Consider the following 21,269-nt stretch of genomic DNA (forward strand, 5'->3'; position numbering starts at 1 on the left):
GCTATTTCTCTTGCGACGCAAATCTCGCGGTTAATCAACTGGTGCTGGTCGCCTTCAACGACGCCTTCCAGGTCTGCTACTTTCTGAATGCCGACGGAAATGATGCCGCTGGAGCGAGGGGGAATGGTGAGCTGGTCTTCCAGCACATTCAAGGCATGCTTCCCTGGCGGCGTGAAGGGTGGTAATGCTTTTTCTGACGATAGTGTTATCGACTTGGAGCTGAGGTCGATGACTGCACCATGAAGGCCTAAGAAGTCCATACCAAGGCTGACATCTCGGGAGCAATGCTGAAGGACTACGAAGCTTGCGGGAAAAATCCGGTTGTTAATGGAGACCCTCGCTGTGCAGATTCCTGCCGGCGTTACTAGGTGACCTCCAGCTGTCCGGATTTCGGGGCCTTCCCAGGCGGTCTTGACTTTCTTCAGCTTCGTCGCGAACGGCCCACTGATGACAGAATAGTCGGCTCCAGTATCGACGAGAGCGGTGACGCTGTGGCCGTCGATGAGAACGTCGATGTCACTCGTTCGTCGCGTACCATTTCGATTTGGTCGCGGCGTCGGATCACGGCTACGTCGGTTTGTCCCGCTGCTTCGACGTTGCGTCGTCAGGTCCTCTTCGGGCCGTGAAGTTTCGACGTCACGGCTTCGTTCGGCTTGCGGCGTGTTCTTTAAATTTCGTTGCGGCGTTGTCGTCGGCGGCGGAGGATCTTCGGTATTTCGTCGTAGAGCGACCGCACCTTCATCGGTTGCTGCCCTTAGTTTTCCGGATACGGACTCGGTGACCGGCCTCGCGTTGGGCCAGTGTATGGTCGGCGTTGGGGGAGACGTAGCGGCCTGGCGACGGCGAACGGGAAGGTTGTCGGGGCATCCATTGCTTTCCCGCGAGGTAGTCGGCGATGTCGCGTGGTCTTTCCCCTCGCTGTGGACGCGGCGCGTCGATGGCGCACCCACGCAGTCCCATCTGTCGGTACTGGCAGCGGCGGTAAGTGTGGCCAGCATCCCCGAAATGGTAGCAGAGTGGGCGGTGGTCGGGGGCGCGCCAAACGTCGGTCTTCCTCGGCGTGTATAGCTGGCCGGCTGGCGGGCGGCGGCGGTTGTGCCTGGCGGCGGAACTGCTGGGGCGGCGCGGCGTCTTCACGTGGGCGAGGAAGGGGGACGTTGCGTCGGGCTGCAGCAGCGTAGCTCACTGCTTGCAGCTGCGGTTGCGCTGACTCGGGGGTGCCCAGAGACTGTTGGATTTCCTCTCGGACGATGTCAGCGATCGAGGCAACTTCAGGCTGTGGTAAGGGTAACAGCTTGCGCAGTTCTTCCCGCACGATCACTCGGATCGTTTCACGCAGGTCGTCGGAGCCTACGGCATGAACAGCTGGGCTGTCTTGAATCGATCGGCGATTATACTGGCGGTTGCGCATTTCCAGCGTCTTCTCAATCATCGTCGCCTCTGAGATGAATTCTTGGACTGTCGAGGGTGGGTTCCGCATCAGCCCAGCGAAGAGCTCTTGCTTTACCCCTCTCATGAGCAACCTGACATTCTTGTCCTCAGGCATGGCTGGGTCAGCGTGGCGGAACAGTCTGGTCATTTCCTCTCCAAAGATGACAACGCTTTCATTTGGAAGTTGGAACCGCGTCTCTAGCAAGGCTGCGGCCCTTTCTTTTCGGACGACGCTTGCAAACGTCTGCAGGAAAGCGCTGCGAAAGGCGTCCCAAGTTCGAAGAGTGGACTCCCGAATCTCGAACCAGGTCCTTGGTGCGACTTCAAGGTAAAAGTAAACGCGGCGCAGCTTGTCCTCGGAGTCTCAGTTGTTGAATGTTGAGACCCTTTCGAAAGTCTCGAGACTGGTTTCCGGGTCTTCGAATGACGACCCGCGGAAGGTTGGCGGCTCCTTGGGCTGTTGGAGTAGGATCGGCGTATGCTGCACGGGGTCGGTCATCGTCGCTGCGGTCGGTGTTGGGACCTGGGGCTGCCTGGTTTGTTCGGGAAGGAGCCCGTGCTCTGGCTGCAGTCCCTTCTGCCTGCGGCTTGTTCGACGATCCGGGTTTTTTATGCCGTCGTCCTCCTCGCGGCTTGGGCTTGGGTCAGCGCTTCGTGGGGGCGTCCGGATCATGGAAGGAGCAGCACCTCCACCAGATGTCACGTGGTCATGGCGTCGACGAAGACAACAGTCAGCACGTCCGAGATGAAACTGTTTATTTGGCCGAACGTGTGGCCGAGAAACTGAAAGTCAAACTACAGCAACACACTGATAGCGGCGAACAGAGCGTCGACCGTCGATCAACTGGCAAGCGGTCAAGCGCGTCGGCTTTTATACAGGGGCTATCGAGCTTTCCAGCAATATCGCTGGTGGCGGCGTTATCTCTCGACAAAGCTGGAACATTCGCGTGCGGGGCGCAATCTTAACAAAACGATCTACTACAATTGCGAAGCTTCTCGAACACTGCCTCGCGGACAGCGTCGAGCGTTGATAACCGTCCCTGCCGGTCAAACCCGAATACATCAAAACAAGAAAAGAAGTAGGCGTGGCACTAGTGTCGATGTCACTAGGTGCGCCAAGCGAAAATTGACTTTAATACCTGAATAAAACATCTTGTCATTTACTGAGCTTCATACTAGCTCTGAGTGGTCCATGTATACAGGAGATTATCATGGAGTACTCCGCTTTGAAAATTGGAGTTAGTACCCCTTTAATGTGCATCATAAACAAATATAAAGGCAGTATTTACCAACCGACCTTAGTTATCTTTTGTGCTGCTTAGTGTTTCAATCAATCATATCAACGCATTGCTGCTAAAACATTTCGTATTATACCTTGGGCCGCAAGGTCCAGGGGATGCAACCTGTTTTGCCAGTTGCTTGGGCTAGTAGTGAAGAAAGCAAAGTACATTGCGCATAAAAAGAATTGAACCTTCTGGATAGTCTGTGTCTCTGTCTAAACCTCAATGTCTGTGTATGACTGTAGCCAGTCACATTCGCGAAGGTAGGTTTAACACGTCATGCAACTTCATGCATTCCATGACCAGTGCCCAAAGTAAAATTTTTCTTTGCTCGAAATGTATACAAGCGAAAGAAAATGTACAGGTATTTTAAGATGGCTCACCAGCTCCCAAGCAACGCAGATTTGAACTTTTTGTGTCCATAGATGACAGCACTTACACACCACAAAAATGAGGTAAGTTAGAGTACACTCTAGGTGTGTAAATCTCACCAGGTCACGAAAGCGTGCGAAAAAGTCATTCCGCGCGCGAAAAGTAGTGCTGTTTAAAACTTACCCGGGAGAACCTCAAAAAAGGGTGAACGCTCCTGTGTTTTCCGCCAGCATAGCCGTGGCAAATGCGATGGAGGGGCTTCCACTTTGTCCACCCCGTAGCGTTGGGGTGTAAGCCATTCCCTCCAAATTCTCCTTAGCACCACACCGCTCCCGTAGTAACCCAAACAATGGGTAGTGACTTCTCTTCACAGGTATCTGCCGCTTATTGTCAGAGGCTATCGAATACATAGCTTGCATTGACGTCGCGGTGGCCGCCATCTTTGTGAATAAACTGGCTGAGACGCAGGGTGAGCTCTTGCTCCAACGCGCGGAGCAAGAAACCGTGACATCAGATTAGTTCCGGTGCCCCCTCCAATCCTTTGTGTTCCCCCTTGGCGCAGCTGGCCAACAGAAGAAAGCGGGGAGAGCAAAAAAGGGCGCTATTACTGCTTTCAGCTATGAGTGCAAATCCCAGCGCCTTCAGGTGTTGCCTACAGAATGGTGGACGAGTTTGCTGCGCACTTAGCCGTGGTTCACACAATGGCTGCAAGGACAGCGGACAGTAATAATGGAGTGCATTTATGCCCACACATAAAGACTCGTGGTTCCTGCATGCGCTGGCATGAAGCCAGAGCACGATGTCTGATTCTAATGCACTTCGCTACGAGCATGTCAGTCACGCACATCTCCACCTGCTGTAGAAAGCCAGCACTGTCTCAACTATATGCACCCGGCAATGCAGTATGCGAAGTGCGACGGTAGCACCAGAACACACAGCCTAGCAAGTAGACGCAGCAAAATCGGACCCGCCAGGGCACAGATGCATCTTTTTTTAGGTGGGGGGAGGGGAGTCACGGGTGACGCCAACAGGCCATCAACAGATTTCTAGGGGAGCGCTTAGGGGTGTCACCACGTGTTCTTAGCCTCACAGTGGAAGAGAGAGCGGCTATGAAGCCCCGAAGACACGAAGAAGCTTAGACTTATTTAGGAACAAGCTGGCGTTCGTAGACCTTGATCCTTTTGCGACCTCTTTGTTCGCAGTGCTGTGTAGTAACAGCACCCGATACCGACGTTGCTTCCAGTGTGCAGGAATCGAGCAAGCGGGAAATGCCATCGAATAATTTCAAGTACGGCAAACGTAAACGGACAGCGACAGCGATTACAAACGTCAGAAAGGGGCTAACTCTAGATAATCCATCTTCTTCTCCCTGTGGCGGCGATCTCAGAGATTTACATGAAGATTCTTCGCCGCCAACGGTGAACACGCACATCCCTAGGACGGCACAGTTTTTTGCCGACGATGAAGCCCTCACTGAAAAAGCGGAGGCTTCCGGAAGTTCCCTGTCATCCTCATTGATGAGTGCAACGGGAGCACGCGAGCAACACTCCACAGATAAGAATATCAGAGTGGAGGCTGACATTCAAGGACGCCGGATTGTTGAAATTCGGCACCTCTTGAGCAGCTTGTAAAAGGTGGCCCTCCATGTTCCTTTCCAATGCACTCTGGCGGATATGGACTGTATATCTGAAAAAAGGCAAGGTCTTCAAGGCACCCTGACTCTTGTTTGCAGGATGTGACGAATCAAAGATGTCATACATACAAATAGGCCACCTGAAGTTCAAACGTCAAGCGGCTGCGGTGGCATCAACACAGCTGCAGTGTATGGAACAATGTCCATTGGCTGCGGTTTTCAAACATCAACGAACTCTTTGCATCCATGGATATTCCGGGAATGTCATCGGGCACTTACGTGAAAATACAAGACAACGTTGGAGACGTTATTCACCAAGCCGCCTGGGATTAAATGAAGAAGGCTGGTGCAGAAGATGCAAGGCTGGCAAGAGAATGTGGCGAAATAGACAATAATGGCGTACCCACGTTAACAGTCGTCGCCGATGGCGCTTCATCGAAAAGATCGTACAAGAACAAGTATGATGCTTCCTCAGGCGTGGTGAGTGCACAAATTTCTTGAACCATGATATTAATTGAAAAAGCGCTCCTTTTAGTAAATAAACGATAATATAATAGCTCGCAAATAGTAGGACCCCGTCAAGCATAAAACTGCTCAGATCAGGAAAACATGCATATCCTGTCGATTAATTTTAGTGTCCTTATGCATAACGTAGACAAACTGGTTAGTGCGTAACAAAGAACTTACCTTTCATTTCCGATGTAGCATGAGACGGTGTTGGCCGAAATTTTTTTTACAAGGAATACTTCATCGGGTTCGTCAAGGCGTTGATTTTTCGTGTTGATTAGCGCATATGTCTACCTGACAAGATTGTATATGCAGTGGAGCAAAGCACGCATTCCCTCTTCCGAATGACGCAGAAATAGAGAATTACCAGGAATATCTGTCATGTTGCAGAAATGTTGGCTCATTAGCCAGGAGTGCCATTATCCTGACCATAGCGTACACATATAGCCCTGAAACTTGCTGTGTTTGTATTGCCTATAGCGTAAGTGAATTTAGCTAGAACAATAAATACTGAACAGCGCTGCCATCGATGTTATAGGTGCTTGATAACGCACTGGTGTATATGAAGTGGCATCGAACTGAAGAATTATATTGCTTTTGTTTATTATAAGTAAACAACTATTTCGACAGTTTGCCATCTCAATGCGAGTATTACGAACATTCGCGAAAGCATGTGCAACTGCTATGAAAATATTTGAAGTGAAGCAGAGGTCTCCACCAAATGACACTTTAGCAAGAACTCTATATTACCTCTGAAATGATTATCTGATGTAGTCATTGGCTGTGCACTAAGTAGAGCAATTTCAAGGCTGATATTTCTATTACTGTTTCAGTCTGCTATCATTGGACACAGAACTGGAAAAGTCGTCTACATCGGCGTGATAAACAAGATGTGTGCAATGTGTGCTCGCGCTCCGCAAAGTGCTACTCCGAAGCCACATCAGTGCGAGAAGAACTGGCATGGCAGCTCAACCAGCATGGAACACAGTATTATCGTTGAAGGCTTCAAGAAAAGCGTTGAGCTGCATGGCATAAAGTACACAAGACTTATTGCTAATGGAGATTCAAGCACCTACCGGTCCATCATAGCAGCAGCACCATATGGAAGCCAGCAAGTTGAAAAAATCGAGTGCAGGACCACATTCTTCGGAGTTACGCAGGAAAAATGAGAGAGATCGCTCAAAAGAAGCGAGCGGAAAAGGTTTCAAAAATTCTTAAAAACTCTATTCTTCAAGCGGCTGCACGACTGCGGCATGGCGTTGCAACAGCGATTAAAGTCAGAGGCTCAGAAGATACATCGTTCACAGAAAAAAATCGAGCACCTCATTCAAGATATAAAGACCGGCCCAAACCATGTATTTGGAGACCATAGTAACTGCGCTGATTATTTTTGTTCTGGAAGCAAATTCGGGGAAGAAAACGTGCTCCCTGCAATCGTTGAAACTGGCATATTGAGGAAATTCGTGTTGCCATGAATAGGGTGGCCGCAAACGCTGCAAGCCTCATAATAGGCGTAGATAACAATGATGCCGAGCACTACAACTCCGTTGTGGCAAAGTTTGTTGGTGGAAAACGCATAAACTATTCGATGAAAGGGTCCTACAAAACAAGGTGTCTTGCTGCTTCTTTATCGGTGAACTGCAAAGGGATTTATCATGAAAAAATTACCCGCAGAATGGGAAGCTCGGAAAATGTACAGCTTCATTCGTGAAAGCGTCAGTTGCTCGAAGAAAATCAAAGCGAAAGCTGCCGAAGAAGGCACCATCAACCACACCACGCTCCCAGCGCCGAGTCAAAGAGCATCATCCTGGGGCTGATGCTGACTACGGTCTGCCAGACATGGAGCCTGGTGCTTTGGCAACTGCTTCTGAGAACTTCGTAAAATCGCTTTCGCTATCAGTTACGAGCATTGAAGACCTGCAGAGAGCAACATCCAAGCAGAGAGGATCTAGTCTGTGGAAACAGGAAAGGCGGAAGAGGTTGACAGCATCAGTTTTTGGCGCTATTTGTAAAATGATACCAACGACTGGATGCGGACGCACAGTTGGAGATATCTTGTACAAGGAAATTAGTTCCGAAGCCATCAGGTACGGACGGGACCACGAGTGCGTTGCCCTGAGGCAGCTTGAAAAGGAGTGCAACGTTGTCGTAAAACTGCGGCTTGTTCGTAGACCAGGAAATCCCCTTCCTTGGAGCTAGTCCGGACGGTCTGATTGGGGAGGACGTCCTCGTGGAAGTGAAGTGTCCATACTCAGCGAGGGATCATACTCCACTAGAAGGAGTCCGAGCCAAAAAATTACATACTGTACGGAAAACGAGGACGGAAAATTGCAGCTTAAGTCTAAAAGCAACTATTGGTGTCAAGTGAAAGGTCAGATGAATATATCTCGTCGTCAGGAATGCCTGTTCGTGGTGTGGACAAAAAACGGCATAAGCATTGAAGCAATATCCAGAGATAAAGCCTTTTGGAAGAACGAGATGTTCCCCCGGCTCAAACCATTCTACATGCACTGCATGCTACCAGAGCTCGTGGACCCAAGGAGGAGCCGTGGCCTTCCGATTCGCGAACCTGATCATATCACGGAGGCGCAAAAGAACCGTTTAGTCAAGCAGGCTTTGAAGAAGACAGTCTAGAAATGGAGACTGCCAATAAATCACCCAGCAATCCTGTTCTGACAATGCTCTAACGCGCCTGTTGAAATTGCGACGCGCGTCAGGATTCGTACGTGTTTCCTCACACCAATGCTGCTGTTTATGCTTGGAGTTGCCAATTCCGCTTATTATAATCGGATTCGGCCTTCTTTTTTCGCCGAATCACTTGTAGAATCTTTCAGTCGCTTGTCGCGTTTTTTTGTGGGGGCGGGAGGGGGGGGACTTACGTGAATTTTTCCAGCAAACATAGTTATTTTAGTGATCATCACCGTCACCAATGCATGTTTGTCGTTGACTTATAGCGTGTTGGTCGATAACTGTGTTGAAGTCAAACATGTGTTGGTGAATCAACAACTTTAATAATGCTCTTGCAAACGTGCCTTCAACCGAATGGAGTCTACCCTGGAGACAATCTTAAAAAGTAATTATGTGCTTTCGTTCATCGTTGCGCATATATTTGCTGTACAAGGTAATTTGGTCGTTTTTTGTGAAACTCTTCTTTGTATTTGAGTGACATGTTTTTTATTATAATAGAAATATTTTCAAGAATGAAAAAATTCCCTATGCTTCCGCATCTTTTGGGCTTCCTTTGTGATGAGTATTTGCTTGTTTGCCCGGTAGCATCTGGAAACACTGCATATGCTGACGCACAGGTGCACTGCATGGGATGATAATTTGAATACATTTTCCACTGTGTGTAGAAGTTTCTCGCCGGCACCGATCCCAGTGAATCTTTCTCTCTTATTCTTTCAATTCAAGATACAGCACTACACGAGATTTGGCTTACCTGAAAGCCCGAGCACTCGAAAGCCCTAGGGTACACTTTGATGTAGAGCGGGCACAGCAACGTTCGAGTAGGCCGTAAAATGTTTGTTTTCATTGAACTTCCGGAATGAAATGTAATTGAATGGTATCTACAAAGTACTAAATTTATTATTTTTACGCAGAACCATCTTATCGCGATTCACAACTGACTGTGCCATAAAAAGCAACTTTAGCAAAATTTTTTTTTCGGGCACGGTTTACGTTGTTTTCTCTCGCGGACACTCTGATCTGCTTCTATGCCATCTAGACAACTTAGGTGATAAGATAAAATGGCTACTTTGAAAACAACAGTTGTAAGAAAATTCAAAATAAAAGGTTTGTACGCTTGTGCTGATTTATTATATGTGTAATATTGTGCGCTTCTCCCAGTTTTATATATTACATACAGCATGCTTTAGGCTAGCGTATGGAAATTTAAGATGGCACACAGAAAAAAATTCCGCTCTATACAAGCGACGATAATGTTTGCCACGAGAACAAATTGAAGTATAACGTTTAAAAATTGCATCGAAGCTGGCCGAACGCGAAGACGGGGTCAGTTCCCAGCACCATCTCCCCGAGTTGGCAGGTTGTGAAAGGCATGTGTCGAGTCATACACTAGACAGTGGCCGCTCAACATCAAAGAATGTTTTCTTTCCAACGAACAAAGCTGTTCGAATTTACGCATGTGTATTTGGCGCCTTGAAGAAGCAGTTCGCGGCAGCCGATCTCGCTATTACATCCTAAAATCCACATTTGCCTGCTTGCATGTGACGTTTCTAAACAGCCACGATGTCGCGGTTCTGCGTATTCCTAACCGACAGAACTAAGCGAAAGCACACGAGCCTCTTGGCTAGTCTCTACTGCAGAAGCCGCCACTGTCCCTCTTGCAACTGCAGTAAATTCCTCTCGGTGCTGAATAGGACGATTAGCCGTTGATAAGGGGCAGTTTCCTGAACAGCAAGGACCTCTCGGCACCCTGCCTATATGAAGTGCTGGTAGCCAAAACGTTGTCGCGATGCCGACGCCGAAGAAACGCTGCTTTATGTTTAGGTCACACACCTGCATTAGCCTCCCATTCTACTTCGTTGTCGCGGGGAACGCGCTCGGGAGGAAAAGAGGCAGCACAGCCTCCCCTCCCCCCCGCCCCCACAGAAAACGATACAAAAAAAAATACCGAAGCCTGTTCAAGCTCACTCAGCAAATCCCTTACTTTTCTACGCAGCGCACGAATAAAGCCATATGAGAGGCTGGTGGTAGAGTGTAGGATCGCGGAATATAGGTGACACCAGGTGGAGCTGTTGTGACTTCCTTTTCTTCGTCATTCGTCTACAGATGACCAAACATCATCATTATGGATGCTCCTCACGAGCTGACGCGTGCTCACGTGGCAGCGCTGGCTCGCCCTCTTCTTTTCTTTTTTTTCTAGTTCCATTAAAGCGGTTCATCTCGCAAGACGTGGTTTTTGGCTCGATGTTAACCGCGCCGCAGTTGGAAGGCTTAGAGGTCCAACACATGTAGGTCCAAACCACCACAACTGCGACTGGCTCAGTTTGAGTGCAGACAAGCCTCGAGTGAGCAAATCGGCGGGGTTGTCTTTTCCAGGACAATATCGCCATCTGGTATACTCAGTCAATGTTCTGATTTCTTGCGTCCGGTTCCGCACAAACTCCTTCCAGGTAACGGGATCCTTGTTAATCCAGCAAAGTGTAATCTGGGAATCGGACCAAAATGTTGCTTCACCAATTCCAAGGTCGCAATTCTTCACGATGTAGGCGTACATTCGGGCTGCAAGCAATGCTGCCATCAATTCCAGCCTCGCTAGAGTGACCGTCTTTAACGGCGCAACTCTGGTCTTAGCCATCAGTAGCATAGTCCGGACGGTGCCACTGTAGTCGGCCGTACGAAGGCAGGCTGCAGCCCCGTATGCCGACTCGCTTGCATCAGAAAAGATGTGGAGTGCTGCCTTTTGGTACGGGCCTTCTCCGCCGGCTGCTAGGAACCTTGGAATACTGAGGTCACTAAGCATGGTTACCGCCTTGCTCCATTTCAGCCAGACAGCAGACAATTTGTGTGGCAATGTCTCATCCCAGTCGAGGTTTTCCTTCCATAGATCTTGTAAGAAGATTTTCGCCCGTACTAAGAAAGGTGAAAGAAACCCCAAAGGGTCGTAGATCCTTGCAACAGCCTGAAGCACAAAGCGTTTTGTAATCCGATGCTCCTGTATGAACTGGAGGATATCCTGGGGCTTGAACGAAAAGGTATCCGTCTCCTTGTTCCAATGAAGTCCCAGTACTTTCAGAGGTCCAGAAGGTGAGCAAAGAGATTTTTCCTGTGAAGTGATTCCTTGTTCGAAGGCGGCAGATACTAGAGGATCGTTGCTGGCCCACTTGCGAATGTTCATGGAAGCTTGCCTGAAGATCTCAATTATTTCTTTGTGCATCTGGATAGCTTCTTCAGCTGTGTCGACTCCAATGAGAAGATCGTCCATATATATGGAGCTTTGCAATCGTCGAGCTGTTACAGGATAGAGGGTTTCTACGGACCTGAAGTGGTGTTTCAATGTAGCAGTCAGTAAGAAAGGACTTGAAGTAGCTCCGAAGGGCACTCGAGTGAAGAATTGCGAAGAATTGCGACCTTGGAATTGGTGAAGCAACATTTTGGTCCGATTCCCAGATTACACTTTGCTGGATTAACAAGGATCCCGTTACCTGGAAGGAGTTCGTGCGGAACCGGACGCAAGAAATCAGAACATTGACTGAGTATACCAGATGGCGATATTGTCCTGGAAAAGAAAACCCCGCCGATTTGCACACTCGAGGCTTGTCTGCACTCAAACTTAGGCAGTCGCAGCTGTGGTGGTTTGGACCTAGATGGCTTGCAATGTCTGATACGTGCTGGCCTGTGTACGGGGGAAGGATTGACATCGAAAACGGAAAGCTCGAGGCAGCTGAGACAGAACTAAAGGTCAGTACCCATGCTGTTAATACGAGACCATTGCTGCCATCGCTGATTGAAATTGAACGATTCAGCAGCCACACCAAACTTTTAAGAGTAACGGCATGGGTCTTCCGTTATGCCAAAAGGTTGAAGAAGGAAAACAATAGGTCTGGGGAGCTGTCTGCTGAGGAAATTCAGCAAGCGGAGTGCTATTTGCTTCGAGAGGAACAGAGATCTCACTTTGGTAAAGAAGCAGACTGTGTCGCGAGCAAGAAACCGCTCCCTTTACAAAGTCCACTTGGGCGTTTTAGACTGTTCATAGACGAAAACGGACTTCTTCGGATACAAGGAAAAGCTCCCAGGGCTGACGACTGGTACAGTTCTCGCCATCCCATCCTCCTACCAAAAGACTCACATCTCAGTATGCTGATAATCAATCATGCTCACGCAAAGGTCTTCCACGGGGGAGTTCGAGACACTCTGACTCAAGTTCGAGAACGATTTTGGATTCTTCAAGCACGACAGTCTGTGAAGAAAACGATAACACGGTGTGTCATCTGCCAACGCCTACAGAGTAAACCTGTTGAGCAATCTTCACCTTGTGTGCCTCAGGATCGTGCTACTCAAGCCCCTCCGTTCCTCGTGAGTGGAGTTGACTTTGCGGGGCCACTATACATCAAAGGGCATCCCCACGAGCGCTCCTCTTTTCACGTGCGCGGTGACAAGAGCTGTTCACTTGGAACTGGTTGAAGACTTGACCACAGTGAATTTTCTTTGCGCCCTGCGGAGATTCGTATCACGGCGGGGTCTCTGTCACACTATCTACAGCGACAACGCACGAACATTCGTCAAAGCGTCCAAGGACCTACAGAAGCTTTGGCGAACGATAAGACACCCCGACGTACTCGCCTTCTTTTCCTCCTCGAAGATCCAATGGAAATTCATTTGCCCGAGCGCTCCTTGGTGGGGCGGGTTCTACGAGAGTCTCGTTCGTTCTGTAAAAGCCTGCTTGAAGAAGATGCTAGGGCGACGGTTTGTCAGTCGGACAGAGTTAGTTACTCTACTAACAGAAGTGGAGGCCGTGGTGAATTCTCGACCTTTGACTTACGTGTTCAACGACGTGGATGAACCGTACCCCCTATCTGCATCAGATTTTCTCGTTGGAAGGAGACTGACAACGCTACCACATTACGAACTGAAAATCAACACCGAGTCTACCAACGATGCACTGAAGAAACTTTGGAGCAAGCGAGAAGATGATTTGCAAGCATTTTGGTCTCGTTGGTATAAAGAGTACCTTAATGAACTCAGGAACTTTACATCCAACCAAGCCAAAAGAAATGACTCTTTGAAGAAAGGCAACGTAGTTCTACTCGGGGATAAACAGCTTCCAAGGCAACTGTGGAGTTTGGCCCGCATAGAAGAACTGATCAGCGGACGCGACAGCATTGTAAGGACCTGCTCTTTATGCTTGCCCGACGGCTCTGTTGTGAAGCGGCCCGTACAGCTACTTTACCCGTTGGAAGCCAACTAACGTCATCTGTCGGCGCGGGAGACTGTTGTGACTTCCTTTTCTTCGTCATTCGTCTACAGATGACCAAACATCATCATTATGGATGCTCCTCACGAGCTGACGCGTGCTCACATGGCAGCGCTGGCTCGCCCTCTTCTTTTCTTTTTTTTTCTAGTTCCATTAAAGCGGTTCATCTCGCAAGACGTGGTTTTTGGCTCGATGTTAACCGCGCCGCAGTTGGAAGGCTTAGAGGTCGAACAGAAGCCATGTCGCGCCTCTTAAATTTGGCGCGAACTCTAAATCCGCACTGAAAGTACACAGAGCACTTTCAAAGCCAGTAAAATGGAAACCAGAAGCTTGACATGCATGACAGTTATACCATAACAATAAGGAAATAAAAAGAGAGGAAATGTTGCGGAAGAAATTTAGATAACTAAGCTATTTTCTTCAGGAGACAACAAGAAAAGCGAGACGTTAAAATGTGCGATTTTCATGGATGTTTGCCTCTGGTTTGTAAAAAAAATGAAAGCCTGAGGAAAATATCTGTCCGCAGCATTTACTCGTGATACTTAAAATGAATGAAGAGCCGTAAACCCCGTGTAAATCTGACCAAATTTGGGCACGCTAGGGCTTTTCAAAACGCGCATGTATTCTCTAGGGGAGGTCGCGCTGGTGTACCCTCCTAAGCCTACGATTTGATTTTTTAATGAATAATGGAACATTACTGACTGCAGAATAATTTAACATTTGATCACATGCGAATTGTGATTACTCATTGAAATCCACGCAAAACGACGTGTTCAGTTTATTTCTTCAAATGTAGTATCGAGTGCCTTGGTAATGTGCTGCGCGAATTAGGCACATTTGCAGACACTCTGTCATAGTTCGCGCCTGTAGGAGCTAAGACAAGTTGCTCTGTAACGTGATTATTTTTTATCTTCAACACCAAAATGCAAGTCAAGATCATTTTTGCAACCTCTGAACCTCACATGATAGAAAAAAAAAGATCATGCTATGTCAGTAGTGTTGCTTTTAACATATCAAGCAGTTATTCTGATTTTAAGTAATGTGCAGATGATGAACTGCTCTGCAAAATGGAAATAAGGAAACTTGTATCAGCACAGCGCTTTTGTAGCTTTTTCACTACCGTAAAAGCTCGTGAATTCGGATATCACGGGACCGGAAAGGCTGTCCGAATGAACTGAATGCTGAATTATATCGAAAGTATCAAGAAAACAAATACATGTCTATTACATCAAAGCACTTTTGTTTTCTAGAGAAATACGTAAATCCAGCATTTGTTTTGCGTAATAGCCGTGCCAAAGCCGCAATTTTCGTCATTTGAGACTGTTCATAATGTGAATATCAAGACACCTGTGTTTTAATCCGAAACGTGCTCTGAACCAATACCTTATTAGGTACCAACAACGCAACTGTGGGTGGTGACCAAGGCTTTCTGAAAGTTACAGCTTAATGAAGCGTCTTCATACCTTTCCGATGTTTCACGCTCCAAGGGACGTTCTAATTAACTGTACTGCGGCCAAATATGACCAAATTAACGAGAGTTTGCTGCCATTAAAGAATGCATATGCTGGCCAGGAACAGAGACCATGTCTGAATTATCCAATTTTCCGAATTAATGACCGCTGACTTAACGGCCTCTTAGTTTATTCCCTTGGTTAGAAGCAGAGTTCAGTGCTGCTTGTGGTGCTTTAATTGAGCCCTTGTACAACCTAACAAAGTCTTAATAATCTTAATACCATGCAAGTGTTAATCTTATGACACGGTTGTACCTTTTGTTGCTCCACCAGAGCGCAATGCTCTAGTTCAAGCATTTCCTTTGCTGTTCGTCCAGGAGCCACTTTTATATGTGCTCGTCTTTACGAAGAGAATGCGTATTGTGCCGTAGATGCACCTTATGAGCAGCACATTGTGATGTTTAGGCAATTGCTCCAACTTGACCTGGAAGCAACTGTTGAGGCCAGAAGCATCTCAGAAATGTTCTCAGCACGTTCAACTACCAGCATGGTTAAAATTACTTGCTAAAATATTTTTATTGCGATAGCAATTATATGGACAGTCTCGGCTGATTTTTGCCGTCGCCGTCGCCGCCGTCATGTTGCGTATATGTATAAGTATGTATATATACATCAATATCCCAAAAAAACATAAATCAGAAAAATGCTTCCGAAGCGCGGAATCGAACCAGCGACCTCTGATTTCGCAGCGCGGTGCGCTAAGCACTACTCCACAAAGCGTACATCGCTCTGGCAGCTAACGGCGAGCATTATATAAACACCCTTTACCGTTTGCAGTCCTCCGAGACGGAGGCGCTTATAAGCGTTTCTTCATTACCAGCGAGATGGCGCTAGGAGCGCGCGGGCGCACTTAAAGGCGTCGGCCAGCTCTCTCGCTTCTTATATTTGCGCAGCGAGAACCTTGCCCTTCCGCTTTCTGCTCGCGCGGGCGCTCGAACAAACTACCGCAGTGTTCATGATTCTCAGCAGATCGAGCTACGTGGTAGCTCTCACCGCGCGTCGCGTGCGTGTAGATAAAAGCGTTTCAGATGTCGTGCACGTAACGTACGTGTACTTTTCACGTTTGCGTATGAGAAGTCCCTATGTACGTGAAATTAAAACTGTCTAGTAGCTGCCGGGTAGTGATGGACGCACGGTAGTCGCAGCGCGTCCATCACGGGCCGCTTTTCTTGCTATCGCATTCATTGCTTCGCCCTTGCGGCGAAACTGTGACTTTTTTTTGCTTTTCATAGGTACTCAGGGAAGCTGTATGAAGAGGTAGCCAGAGAACATATTGTCACAATGTTCCCTAGTCTTGCTGACTCAACAGGAACTGGTTATATGCGCAGATATTGCATTATCATTGCTAGTCTGTGAAATGCCTGTACAACGTTTTACAGTAAGTTGACACGATATGCAATACAGTCAACTTTAATTTTTGGTTGTCATATGCACTTAAAGGGGCTGTGCAACAGTTTTTCAGCATGGTAAGAAAGCTCTGCTGTTGAGTAGCCAAGGCCCCTGAGAAATCGTGGGCCCAACACTGTTAGTGTCTGACGCATGTGCAGTGTCTTCAATGCTATTTTGGGGGGCTCCTGTTCTAAGGCTAATGGCTATGCCGTCCGGTGGTAAGAAGTGGCTGCTAAGATATGCAGTGCTGAGCTAAGTGACTAGGTACAGATCCGTTAAGTGAGTACGCGGCCTCTCGTAGCCAAACCGGCCAATGCTTGAACGATCGGCTCGCTTAACGGATATGTGCCTAGTCACTTAGCTTAACATTGCAAAACATATGGCTGTCAGCAAATTCTTGAGTGCTGCACTGCTTTGGAAACACACAGACAGCAAAGAATACGTGTGATTAGTCAAGCTTACTATTCAAGCTTACACGTGTGATTAGTCGAGCTTACCAGTCGGCGGTGGCACGTCGAGCAAGCGACTAACTGTTCCATGCTATTGATTTGTGCTGCATAGGGCTGCTGACATCACACCAGGAAGCTGAGGCCGAGGACACGTGCATAAGTGCAAACGCACCGTGTCATCTATGCCTACGAGAGAGGTGAGCAGCAGCAGCATCGTGACGTCACCTGCTACCGAAGCTACAAAAAGACCCCCTCATCGGATCTGCCGTCCAGTCGGCGGTGGCACGTTGAGCAAGCGACTAACTGTTCCATGCTATTGATTTGTGCTGCATAGGTGAGTGCACCAGGGCATAGGTGTACACCACTATAATTTGAAGTCTTCCTTTTTTTCTTCATTTGTCTTTGCCACTGCCGACTGAGTGCTTGTTTTGTAATATATGCTCACCATGCCTTCCACGACCGATGTTGTAAAGGCTATTGATGACTTCAAGTGCGAAATGCGCGCCGAAATCCGGACGATGAATAAGAGCTTAACATTTTGTTCTAGCACAGCTGATGATTTCGAAAGCGCTTTAGCAGAACTAGAAACTTTGACTGCTGAGGTCAAGAGGACGAGAGAGGACTGTGCTGTTTTGAGGCAAGAAAACAAGGACCTAGCTGAAAGGCTAACTAGAGCTGAAAGAAACATCCTTGAACTTGAACAATACAGCAGGCTCAACAATGTAGAAATAAAGGGCTTGCCACTCACCGTTAAGGACAGAGCTGCTGAGATGGCCTTGAAAATTGCGCACACTGTCAAGGTTCCTCTCGACCTAGCAGACATTGACATCGCCCATAGCGTCCAGACCAAAAGCAGTAATGATGCTAATCTAATTATCAGATTCAAGACCCGAACGAAAAAAAACCTTTTTCTTGAGGCAGCAAAGAAAGCAATCCTGTCAACTACTGACATTGGCTTCACGGGGCCCAAACAGCGGATCTACGTCAATGAACAATTGACACCACACAACAAACGCCTTCTTGGCGCAGCCATCGGAAGGAAACGGGAAACGTCTTGGAAATACGTGTGGACAAAGAACGGCAGCATATTAGCACGCAAAACGGAGACTTCCGATGTCATTTGGATCAACTGTCAAGCCGATTTGTTGAGAATGACGTAGTCCGACGTCATAACGACTCATGCATGACTTGTTTGTTCTTTTCTCGCCTCTGGAAAATTGCCCGGGTACCACACCTCTTTTCACGCCCTCACGGATTAATACGCATGCTGGCACAGAGAAAAATAAGTTGAAAATAATACATTTCAACATGCAGTCTGCTGTGAACAAAGTTGATCAATTGCCGCATTTTTTGGCAGGCTTAATAAACTCGTTTGACGTCATCTGTTTAACCGAAACGTGGTATCGCCATGAAACTGATTTTCTGCGCATGCCCGGTTAAAATTATTTTATGTTAACCGTACAGCGAAACGTGGGGGAGGTGTCGCCCTACTGGTAAAAAAACAAGTATGCCTGTGAACTGTTATCTGAACACTGCTTTTGTGACGCTGATATTGAAGTGCTAACTGTGAAGTCGGCCTGTCAAACATTTTCTGTCCTTTATAGCCGTCCTCGGGGAAACTTATCCACATTTTTTGATTACTTTGAACGCGAGATGTTTTTCAATTCAGCAAACTTTTCTTCTTGTATAGCTGGAGACTTCAATATAGATATGAGCTCTTCCAGCCCAGCGCAGCAACAGTTGTCATTGCTAATCCTGGCTGCCGGTTTTCACAATGTAATTAATAGTCATACACGAATCACTGCTACTTTCACTTCGGTGCTAGACCTTATAATTTCTAATAGCGATAGTGCGCTCTTTCCGGGCCGCATTGCAGTAGATATAAGTGACCACTTGCCTGTTTTCTTGTTTCTGGAAAAGCAAATGTGTCCAAAAGCAAATGCAAAGGCTCAGCGGCAACTTATATCTCTAGAGAGGCTCGAACAATACGGAACCGCATTGCTCTAGTGGATTGGGCTCCCGTATACAGAGGAAACACAGCTGAGGGTGCTTACCGCAAATTCCTGGAAATTTTTCTCTTATTATACAACGAGTGCTTTCCCATTGTTGCCATAAATGCATCTAAGAATGCTAGTAAACCCTGGATGACCAGTCAGCTTACACGACAAGTGAAATAGAAACACAGGTTGTTTGCGATGTTCATTAAAACAAGAGACGCAGACGTACTAGCAGAGTACAAATCACTGCGTAACCGCTTGAATAGAGAAATTAGGGTAGCTAGAACTGCTTATTACAATAATTTCTTCGATAAAAATTTTTATAAAACGCCAAAAGAAAAATTGAGATGCCTAAACATGCTTTTAAATAGAAACACGCATGGCAGGAATATAACAAGTTTAGTAATTGAAGGCAACGAAACGTCCGGCACGCATCTTGATAACTCATTTAATAAATTTTTCTCTGAGGTAGGCCACAGTGATTTCAATGCTGGAATTTCTAGTTTTCTAGGCGACAAACTAATACCATCCCTATTTTTTGCCCCAACGGATTAGTGAGTGAGTGAATAAACTTTATTAAAAGTCCGGGCGAGGCGGGGGGAAGAGGGGATTAACCACTGTCCCGTGCCACTCTCCGTCGATGATGATGGCGTCAGGTGACGGCTTGAAGCCCTTGGACCCAACGGATGAAACGGAAGTTTTTTCTACATGCAGAAAGTTAAAAGATGCCTCTAGTCTTGATGCGCACAATACTCAAAGTCGGCCAGTAAAGTATGTTCTGGATATAATTACGCCTTGTCGAACATACATATATAACACCGCACTTACAACAGCTCACTTCCCTGCGGATATGCAACTAGCCAGGGTGACCGTGATTTATAAAAAAGGAGACACGAATATTTTGGGAAACTGCAGGCCAGTGTCTATTCTGTATTTTTCTGAGGGGTTAGAGCAAGCAATCCGCGTTCGTCTCAACGGCTTTTTTTCTTAAACATTCTGTAATAACTGACTGTCAGTATGGCTTTACGCAAAACAGATCTACGGAGCATGCGCTACTTGGTCAAAAAGAATATATAATAAAAAATTTTGAGACACAGCTTTTAACTCTTGGTATTTTTGTTGATTTCAACAAAGCCTTCGACTGCTTAAATCACGACATTCTTTTTGCGAAATTACAGCACTATGGTGTACGTGGACACGCCCTTCACCTAATAAAGTCACACCTGGGTTCACGGTCTCAGTACGTAGTAATGAACCATTACGCCTCACAGATTCTAAGCATATCGAATGGCGTCCCTAAGGGTAGCATTTTGGGGCCACTGCTATTCAATGTATATATAAATGATGTTCCTAACATCAGCACTCTTGCGAAATACATTATACATGCAGATGACACCAGCTTATTTTTTGTCTTCCAATAATATACAACACTTAGCAGAAATCGCAAACGACGCGCTCTCATCACTTTCCATGTGGTCATCAGTTAACTCTTTGAAAATGAAGAAACAGAAGACGAAAGCAGTACTTTTCCTTCCTAAAAGAAATCAAGTATTTCTACGGCCCTAGGCGACATTGTGATGGAGTACGTAGACACCTTTAAATCATTAGGGATAACGTTCAGCAATACAATGTCATGGTATGCACATGTTAATAATCTTTCTTCAACACTCTCTGGAATCATTGGAATCACTTCGCGTAACAGATATATTTTTCCAACCAAAAACTAAGCTTACTTTGTACTATGCATTCTTTTATTCCCACATAAGGTATTGCCTGCTTGTCTGGGGCAATACAAAGTTGTCAAACATACTAAAACTACAAACCCTGCAAAAGAAAATGCTCCGCGCAATTGTTAATGGGTCCTATGATTCGCCCACTCAGCATATCTTCCTACAATGTAATATTGTACCTGTAAACAAATTATTCGACTACAGATTTGCATGTTTTTATAAAACAATAACAAGAACAAATGATTCTTTTTTTTTTCTAAAATTGTTCCACTTACGTTTCGCCACTCATCATATGACACCAGAGTACCAGGTCGGTGCGTATTACCAAAGTCTAGAACAAATTATGGTTTTTCTATGTTGAGTTATACTATGCCAATGTTCTTGAATACCTCATTTTATGACTGCCTAAATACTATGTCTCGTTCTGCCATTCGCAACAGCATTATTCGGCAATCTGTGCCACCGTAATATCAAATGTTTTCATGTCTTCATACATTGTATCAATCTATGTTATTGTTTTACGCTCACAGTACTGTTGCCAATTATGACACATAGGTCTTTTTGTCAATATTATTTTTATTGTTTTTTTTGCACATGCACGCATACTTACACGAACACGAACTGTACAGTGGTTGTTTCTGCTTTGTGCCTACTGCAGACATGTAAGGATGCCCAGGCGCGTCAAGCGGCGTAAAATTCGCGGCTTTTTTCTCGCCATCCCTAGTTTGTATGTACAAACTGAAATAAAGATTTGATTGATATTCATGCACACGGGAATGCTTGCGTCAGTGTTCCATCAATCCATCCGCAGAACTGTGAAATCCGTTACTTGTCACAATCGTGACAGCCTGTTTTGCCGACGCATCTGACATGATTTCTTGTGTCTCGCTTCGCAGTTGCTGTGTTTTTGTTGTAGTTCTGCTCAAAATTTCTGCATATATTGCATATCCCAGCAATGAGCCGCCAGTGGTTCTTAGTTCAGCGCCTTCGTCTGTCGTTTTTTCACCGTCCTGTGCTCAGCACTGTTTGTTCAC

The 21,269-nt window shown here is 46.6% G+C and overlaps 2 pseudogenes; both read left to right on the plus strand.

Moving 5' to 3' along the window:
• Window positions 1-7,062: 7,062 nt before the first annotated feature.
• On the plus strand, window positions 7,063-7,857 carry LOC125759530 (uncharacterized; annotated as a pseudogene).
• A 12,276-nt stretch (window positions 7,858-20,133) lies between these two features.
• LOC125759540 (uncharacterized) lies at window positions 20,134-20,703 on the plus strand (annotated as a pseudogene).
• The last annotated feature ends 566 nt before the right edge of the window (window positions 20,704-21,269 follow it).

This window comes from Rhipicephalus sanguineus, chromosome 1 (assembly GCF_013339695.2).
Source record: "Rhipicephalus sanguineus isolate Rsan-2018 chromosome 1, BIME_Rsan_1.4, whole genome shotgun sequence".
NCBI classification, from domain to species: Eukaryota; Metazoa; Arthropoda; class Arachnida; order Ixodida; family Ixodidae; genus Rhipicephalus; species Rhipicephalus sanguineus.